The following is an 8,135-nucleotide window of genomic DNA, read 5'->3' as shown; positions in this document are numbered from 1 at the left end:
GCAAACAGTTCATAAGCATGTGTAACAGTACCTTAAAGGCCGAGCCACACCGGCTTGCGTGTGCGTGACGTGCGCGTGTGCGTGCGCTAAAATGTTGGAGCCGCACACGCACACGTCACGCAAGCGGTGTGCCGTCTCTCATAAGGATCTGTATACTACAACACCGCACGCGCACGTGCACGTCACGCACACGCAGCCGGTGTGCACAGGCCTTTATTGTCAAACTTTGCTGTTTTGTCAGTTTGTTTCAAATCTAGTGAAAAACTTAATTCAGACATGATTCAGACTCTATAATTAAATGATTGTGTTGTGTGTGATTGTGGGGGAAATGACAATATTTAAATAAATAAATAATTTACGTGTATTATTATCAATTTTTGAACTCCACATTAGACGCTGCGACCTACTATGCAATATGCATAGGTACATAGATTTATAAGGCATTATTAGTTTAAGCATAGGTAAGTATATACATACATACATATAATCACGCCTATTTCCCGGAGGGGTAGGCAGAGACCACGGATTCCCACTTGCTACGATCCTGACATACCTCTTTAGCTTCCTTCACTTCCGTAACATTCCTCATACACGCTCGCCGGTTTAGAGTGCTCGTGACCTGACCTTTCTTCAGGATTTCCCCGATCTGATCAGAGAAAGTCCGCCGAGGTCTACCCTGCCGCATAGGTACTATTACTATAGGTATTATTACTATTAATATTCTATAACAACTGTACGAGATAGATCTGTCTGCGGAATGGTGTAGACATAGAGAAATATAGTAAGACAAGAGTGCTCACTCCATACATCAGTTTTGGTACCGATTCGATGGCGAAGCGATGGCGATCGTCACCTTGGTTAGGCCGCCAGTATAAGTTTTTATTTTGTGTTTGTGCTCACGAATAAAACTATTTATATTTCTATTTCTAAAAATATTAGTATTTTCATAGTCGACATCTAGCATCGAGTAGCGGAATTATCAGTACTTTAAGTAACAGTAGTAGTACTGTCAAGTGACAATAGATGTAGCACCGACCGGAAACTCTAATCTCAACAACATAAGACTTTCCGGTCGGTGCTACATCTATTGTCACTTGGCAGTACTATACTACTACTACTACTTAAAGTACTGATAATTCTGCTACTCGATGCTGGATGTCGACTCTGAAAATACTAATATTGTTGGTACCAAAACTGATGTATGGAGTGAGCACTCTTGTCTTTATATTTCTCTATGGTGCGGATCAGTGGATCATTTGTGATTGTTGGATAATAGTACATTACTACAGAGGCCGGGACGAAAGGGGTTGCCGGCCGAAGACATATAGACGGCCGAGCGAAGCGAGGCCGGATAGGTCTGAGCGCGGGCAACCCCATTTCCCGCCGAGGTATGTATAGTGATTTTCTCAAACATGCAATGAAATAAATAAAATAAAAAATCCACGAAACCCAAGTTTTATTTATAGAAAAAACTAAAAGTAAAGTACACCCAAAATATAACCAACACGTACCTATATCATTATCACGCGTATGTTTTACACGAGTCGTGTATTTTTACTACCCGTATATTTTCATGTATCTTTGATTTTTTCGCCTTGTATCCGTCTGACTGTCGTTTTCGTCACATAAGTTTACATAGTCTTTCATGTTGATATCATGTTTCACATACATCGTTGCTTTATGCACGGAGTAAATAAGTATAATTTCCACAGTGTTGACGAATTTGTAGTTACATCCATTTAAAATATGCCACAAAACTGTTTCTAATAAACTGTAAGCCATTTTTCTTAGTTTCTCAAATAATAAAATTGCCATAAGCAACCATATACATACTTCGTCTTTGACTTGGCGGCAGAGGCAGCAAGATATTAAAATCAATTCTGCTTACGCTGCCAATTCCAACGCCTACGATTACAATTAATATTAATTTAATTATTTCGTCGGAACTCATATTAAAGTCAAAAAATCAACAACGCACCATAAATCCAATAAAACAGAATGAATATTTTTCAACTTTACCTCCATAACAATTTAAAAAATATAACTACGCGTGTTTGAGTAGACCTTTTTACCGCTAACGTTTAGATGAAATATTTTAAATGTTTTTATTTGTGTAGTTAAATTTATAATTTAAAATTATAAAATTATAGAATGTATTATTTATTAAGTTCATGTTGATTTTATACAAATAGTACTGCAAATTATAGCAAACATTGTTTTTTTGTTTTTTTTTTTATAGGCGTAGTGGCAGTGTCATTACGAACCATAAAGCCACGATGCTGTGTCACAAATTATATCTGTGAAATGAAAATTAAAAAAGAGGACTTTGCCGGCCTAGGCCTGCAAGATGTGTATGAAATTCCATTAACGACCTTTTGTCCTAGCCGCACCTGAAACGTCATACTTCGCAGCCTATTATAAGGAACATAACATCAATATTTCATTGCATGTTTGAGAAAAAGTAATTTATGTATATATTTGTATTGTAAACAGTCAAGAAGGTCCATAATACAAATACCTTACAAGATATAATTATAAGAATTTTATAAAATTAAAAATAAACACTATTTGAGCAACATAATGGCTTGGCTCCGTTGTAATAGTGTATCTGTATTGTAATTATTTCATGCTTTTTTAGGGTTCCTTACCCAAAGGGTAAAAACGGGACCCTATTTCTAAGACTCCACTATCCGTCTGTCCGTCACCAGGCTGTATCTCATGAACCGTGATAGCTAGACAGTTGAAATTTTCACAGATGATGTATTTCTGTTGTCGCTATAACAACAAATACTAAAAACTACTGGACCCTCGGTGGGCGAGTCTGACTCGCACTTGTCCGGTTATTTATTTAAAGCCAAAATTAAATTTTTGTTTGGAAACCTTGGTTGTGGAATTAGAAGTCAGTTATAATAATACTAGATCAATGTTAGTAAGACCAGGGGGGTGTCACTACGCAGTTTAGGTACATTTGGCCGGCGCGCCGCTCGGGCCGGCAGGTGTATGGCAGTGGGCTGCCGCTCGACCGCACGATAGTCGTGTCATGTGGCGCTCGCGCAAACAAGATTCACCGTTCGTGCGCGGTTATAAGTTTCAATTTTGTTGCAGGCGGCGAGTATAGGTATAATTTTATACCTAAATCTGACTTTTGTGAGGGAGTGAATTTTCTGTACGGTAGTACTATTAGTTATTCTGTGGTAAGCCCGTCTACAAGCTCTTTCATCACTTCTAACTCTTGTTTTGTACACATATTTCACTTACAGACGGTTGGTAGTAGTGATCCAAAGGACTCGAGCCTTTTTAGCTCTTTTTTTAGGGCTCGCCTCATCTCTTGACGCCTAAAAGGTTAAAAGCCTATTTAGCTCTTTAGCCCCCGAGCCTAGTGTTATTTAAGAGCCTCGACTCTTGGGGCTTAATAAGGTTATTAGCCCCAAGACTCTAAGATCTTAAATAGAACTAGGCTCGGGGGCTAAAGAGCTAAATAGGCTTTTTTTAGGGGCTTAATAAGGTTATTAGCCCCTAGAGTCTAGGCTCTTAAATAGAACTAGGCTCGGGGGCTAAAGAGCTAAATAGGCTTTTAGCCTTTTAGGCGTCAAGAGATGAGGCGAGCCCTAAAAAAAAACCGGGCAAGTGCGAGTCGGACTCGCGCACGAAGGGTTCCGTACCATAATGCAAAAAAAAAAAAGCAAAAAAAAAACGGTTACCCATCCAAATACTGACCACTCCCGACGTTGCTTAACTTTGGTCAAAAATCACGTTTGTTGTATGGGAGCCCCATTTAAATCTTTATTTTATTCTGTTTTTAGTATTTGTTGTTATAGCGGCAACAGAAATACATCATCTGTGAAAATTTCAACTGTCTAGCTATCACGGTTCGTGAGATACAGCCTGGTGACAGACGGACGGACGGACGGACGGACGGACGGACGGACGGACGGACGGACGGACGGACGGACGGACGGACGGACGGACGGACAGCGAAGTCTTAGTAATAGGGTCCCGTTTTACCCTTTGGGTACGGAGCCCTAAAAAGAGCTCCAAAGGCTCGAGTCTTTTGGATCACTAGTTGGTAGAGCAGATTTATTTATTAAATATATTAAGAACGGGTCACTCACGTATTTTAAGTCGAAAAACGCTCGCTTTTGCCCCCGTGTTTTGCTTTTTACCCGTTCTTAATATATTTAATACGTCTGTGCCTCATGGAAGTTTTGTTTTCAGATTTATTTATTTAAACTAAGTATATTGCACAGTAAAACTTTACAAAAGGCGAACTTAATGCCAGAAGGCATTCTCTACCAGAATCCACGGTAAAGTCAGATTTAACACTTTTATTCATGATTTTAAGAAATCAGCCAAACCACGCCAAACTTACTGTGCTGAGTAAACGTCATAATAGGCTATTTGACTGTATTTAAAATAAATTATTTTACACCATGCATGAAATTAAGCACCAGAAGATTAATAGAGAAACGTAAAGAGCAGTTATTTTTAGACACAATTTCTATTTTAAAACCCGTATAAAACTATAAAGAGTAGGTAATTTGATCGTGACGTCACATGCTAGTGTTTCATACTTCGAGCAACACCGGCTTCCGATACATCGGAAGGGAGGGGCCCAAGCGATATCTCACCGTACAAATCTTTCTGCCATTTTTCGCGGGGGGAAAGGTGCACACAGTCGCACTTCTCACACACTTACATACAAAATCCAATCTGTAATGACGACACAAATACATAGAAAATGACACACGTCAAAGACAAATCTTGCAAACCTCGATCTCTTTTTGTGTACGGACGAGTGACAAGTGTCACAACACGCACACTAACACATTTTCGTTGAAGTATGTTATTGTATTCTGAGAGATGAGAAGTCGGATTTGTCGCTCGACCGATCCGCAATTTGTACTGAGCGAGCAAAATCGATAAATCCAACAATTACATGAGACTAAAATATAATAATTGTGTTTGAATGTAATTAAACGTATGATATGTAAAAAAAAATATTACATGTGAAATGTAACACTTTCTTTTTGTAAATTTGATGTCCCCGACCTCTTTTTATAACAAAAAACCGAGCAAACAGGCATTTTTGTGCAGCAGTGTTCACGCGCGCATCTGGACTCGGTCTAGTGAAAAATCCAAGTGCAACTAGTTTTATTACCCGCGCTAGATTAGATTGACGCGCTAATCTTGTACCTCGGCAGAGGGGAAATAGTGCGCATGCCGCCTCCCTTCCGTGTTGCTCGAAGGTTTCATATAAATTCCATAGTAGCTGATAGTAGCAAAATCGTTTTGACAGTTCGAAAAAAGAAACTGATTTGACAGTAGTCAAATACCCCCTATTAAAGCGCTACGACTTTGGTGCTTATCCAACAGGTGCCAGTTTAATGTGCTAACCAAACTATGAAGGCATAGCACTTAAGGCGCCCGCCCGTCGGCAGACGAAATTACTCAAAATTGGAAATTTAATCCGTTTTGCGTTAATACCTAGGGGTTTGGCCACAGATATTTAGTTTGGCAAACCGATTAGTCAGTATTTCATATAAATTAAAAAACCCCAAGGCAATGAAACGGATGAACTGATTTTGATAAAACATGGTTAAGAAACAACGCTAGAAAACCTGGACTCATTTCGCCGCGGTCTGATAAACAAGACAAAACTTTTGGAAATCGGGAAGCGGGTCGAAATTAGCTTCCAAGATTTGACCCACACTAACTAACAAACCTACATACATACTAGAGTTAGACCAAGAAAAGTCTGCAGCGATTTTGATAGCTCACGCAGTGCAAGTGTCATTTTAAACGTCAAACTTCTATGAAATTATGACGTATAAATAACACTTGCACTGCTTGGGCTATCAAAATCGCTGCAGACTTATCCTGGTCTAACTCTACATATATACTAACAGGGCAAGTTCTTAGAGCATTTAGTAACTGGAGACGACATGGCTGTCATTTTCTGTACAAAACAGTCTGCCGATATTGCCAGGCGTGGCTCACTCCGCGGTTTGGTCGCTTTGCTACAGGTAGCTAAAAGTACATCCGTTCGGCCCCAATTTTGGGGTTTGCCATAAGTGGCGCAGTCGCCACCTAGCGGCCATATCTGTGCTGATCGTAACAGACGCGTTTTGTTGAGAGACGAGTCTTCTGTACCTAGTACTATTATTTATTCTGTGATATTGCGGGGAAGTGCACATCAAATGTATGGCTATTTACTATTTCTACATGATTTGTACGTAACGTACAAATAGCCATGTCAGATAAACGTCAGTCCATACAAAAGTTTGCACAATTGTGCAAGGTTTTCGGCAGAGGGGTAAGCTTTTAAGGGGCCCATTGATTAACAGTCCTCCGGACGGTATCGGCCTGTCAGTTTTTCGGAACTGTCAAAATTTTGTTCTAACTGACAGACCGATATCGTCCGGCAGACTGTTAATCAGTGGGCCCCTTTCACAGACAAAACATCCTCCAGACTTAGCATAGTCGCGCTACCCCCTCTGCCACGCATACGGTAATTTTACTCCATGTTCGAGTCGAAAGTGTCTTTGTGTGACGTCCGTGAACTCGTTCGTCGTTTGAACGGACCAATCACGGCACGGGACTTCGCTCACCTCGTCCCGCGCACCCCCGCATTTTTGGCATCATCGGTTGCATGAAATAATTGCTCTAAACTCGGTCGGATTCCTAGTCTATAGCCCCTTTAAAGGCGACTCCGGTTATTAAATGCTCTAAAAGCAAGCTAAATAAAAGTTTGTAAAATAGTCAAGTCCAAACCTACCTCAACCAAAACAAAAACTACATTACACACATCACATTCATTTTTATTCAACAATGATTTCATCCCCTCAGAGCCCCACCACTTGACAAAGACGCACAACTCATACATATCTACAAAATGCGTAATATGAACTTACGTCCATATTAACTTGGTCTACGGCGTTTGCTTAAATCTTAGGGTAAAATATAGGGTTTTGTGAATGATTAGGGTTCAGTAGTGAATGGTGCTTGACGTGTCAAAGCACAATAGGGTTGTTTAACAAAAGGCCCCTCTTTGACACCTCTGCATTGATTTTGAGGTTTTGTGAGTTGAAGAAGCGTGTCAATTAGGATCTGATTACGAATTATATGTATTTGTAAAGAATTTTAAAGAAATTAACATTGTGATAGAAACGTGGAAATATCTAATACCTTTAAACTAGCAACTCTTGTATATATTCCGGGGATCTTGGAAACGGCTCTAACGATTTCGATGAAATTTGCTATATGGGGGTTTTCGGGGGCGATGGGCGATAATCGATCTAGCTAGGTGTTATCTCTGGGAAAACGCGCATTTTTGAGTTTTTATATAATAATCCAAATATATAAACGTGAAAGACCTGACTGACTGACTGACTGACTTAAATCAACGCACAGCCCAAACCGCTGGGACTAGAAAGTCCAAATTTGGCAACTAAATTCCTTATAAGGTCTAGGGGTCCACTAAGAAAGGATTTTTCAAAATTCATCTCCTAAAGGAGTAAAATGGGCGTCCAAAGTTTGTATGGGGAAACAAGATTAAGTAGTTAGACTAAAATTTTATTCCAAATTTCACAGGAGTATTCCTAAAGATAAATGAGTAAACACGTGTTTCAGGTTTTTTGAAAATTGAACCCCTAAGAGGGGGAAAAGTCCCCAATAGGGTTGATATCTCAAAATATCAATATGGGTATCGTTTTCATAGTATTTTGAGACGCTAATAACAAAAATGGCATCAAAATTAAAATTAACGTAGCCGAAGTGAACAATCATCCCCCCGGTGGAGGTGCAATGGGGTTGAAATTTCAAAATATGGGCACAATATGGGATCAATATGGGCATCATTTCCATGGTTTTGTGGGACGCTAATTACAAAAATGGGATCAAAATTAAAATATAACGTAGCCGACGTGAACTATGGCCCCTGGTGGGGAATGCTAATTACGAAGCATAGACGGTTGTAACATACACGCTGATTTACAGCCACACGTGATCCAGACTTTTGAGAATGCAATCCCTTAAAGTAAATTTTATGAGCTACAAAATTATAAGATTACAAATACCTTCTAATAATTGAACAGTACACAAACATCGTTTTTAAAATAATTATCATCTTAAACGGT

The sequence above is a fragment of the Cydia splendana genome, chromosome 25 (assembly GCF_910591565.1).
Source record: "Cydia splendana chromosome 25, ilCydSple1.2, whole genome shotgun sequence".
NCBI classification, from domain to species: Eukaryota; Metazoa; Arthropoda; class Insecta; order Lepidoptera; family Tortricidae; genus Cydia; species Cydia splendana.
Note: the sequence above shows the minus strand (reverse complement) of the source record.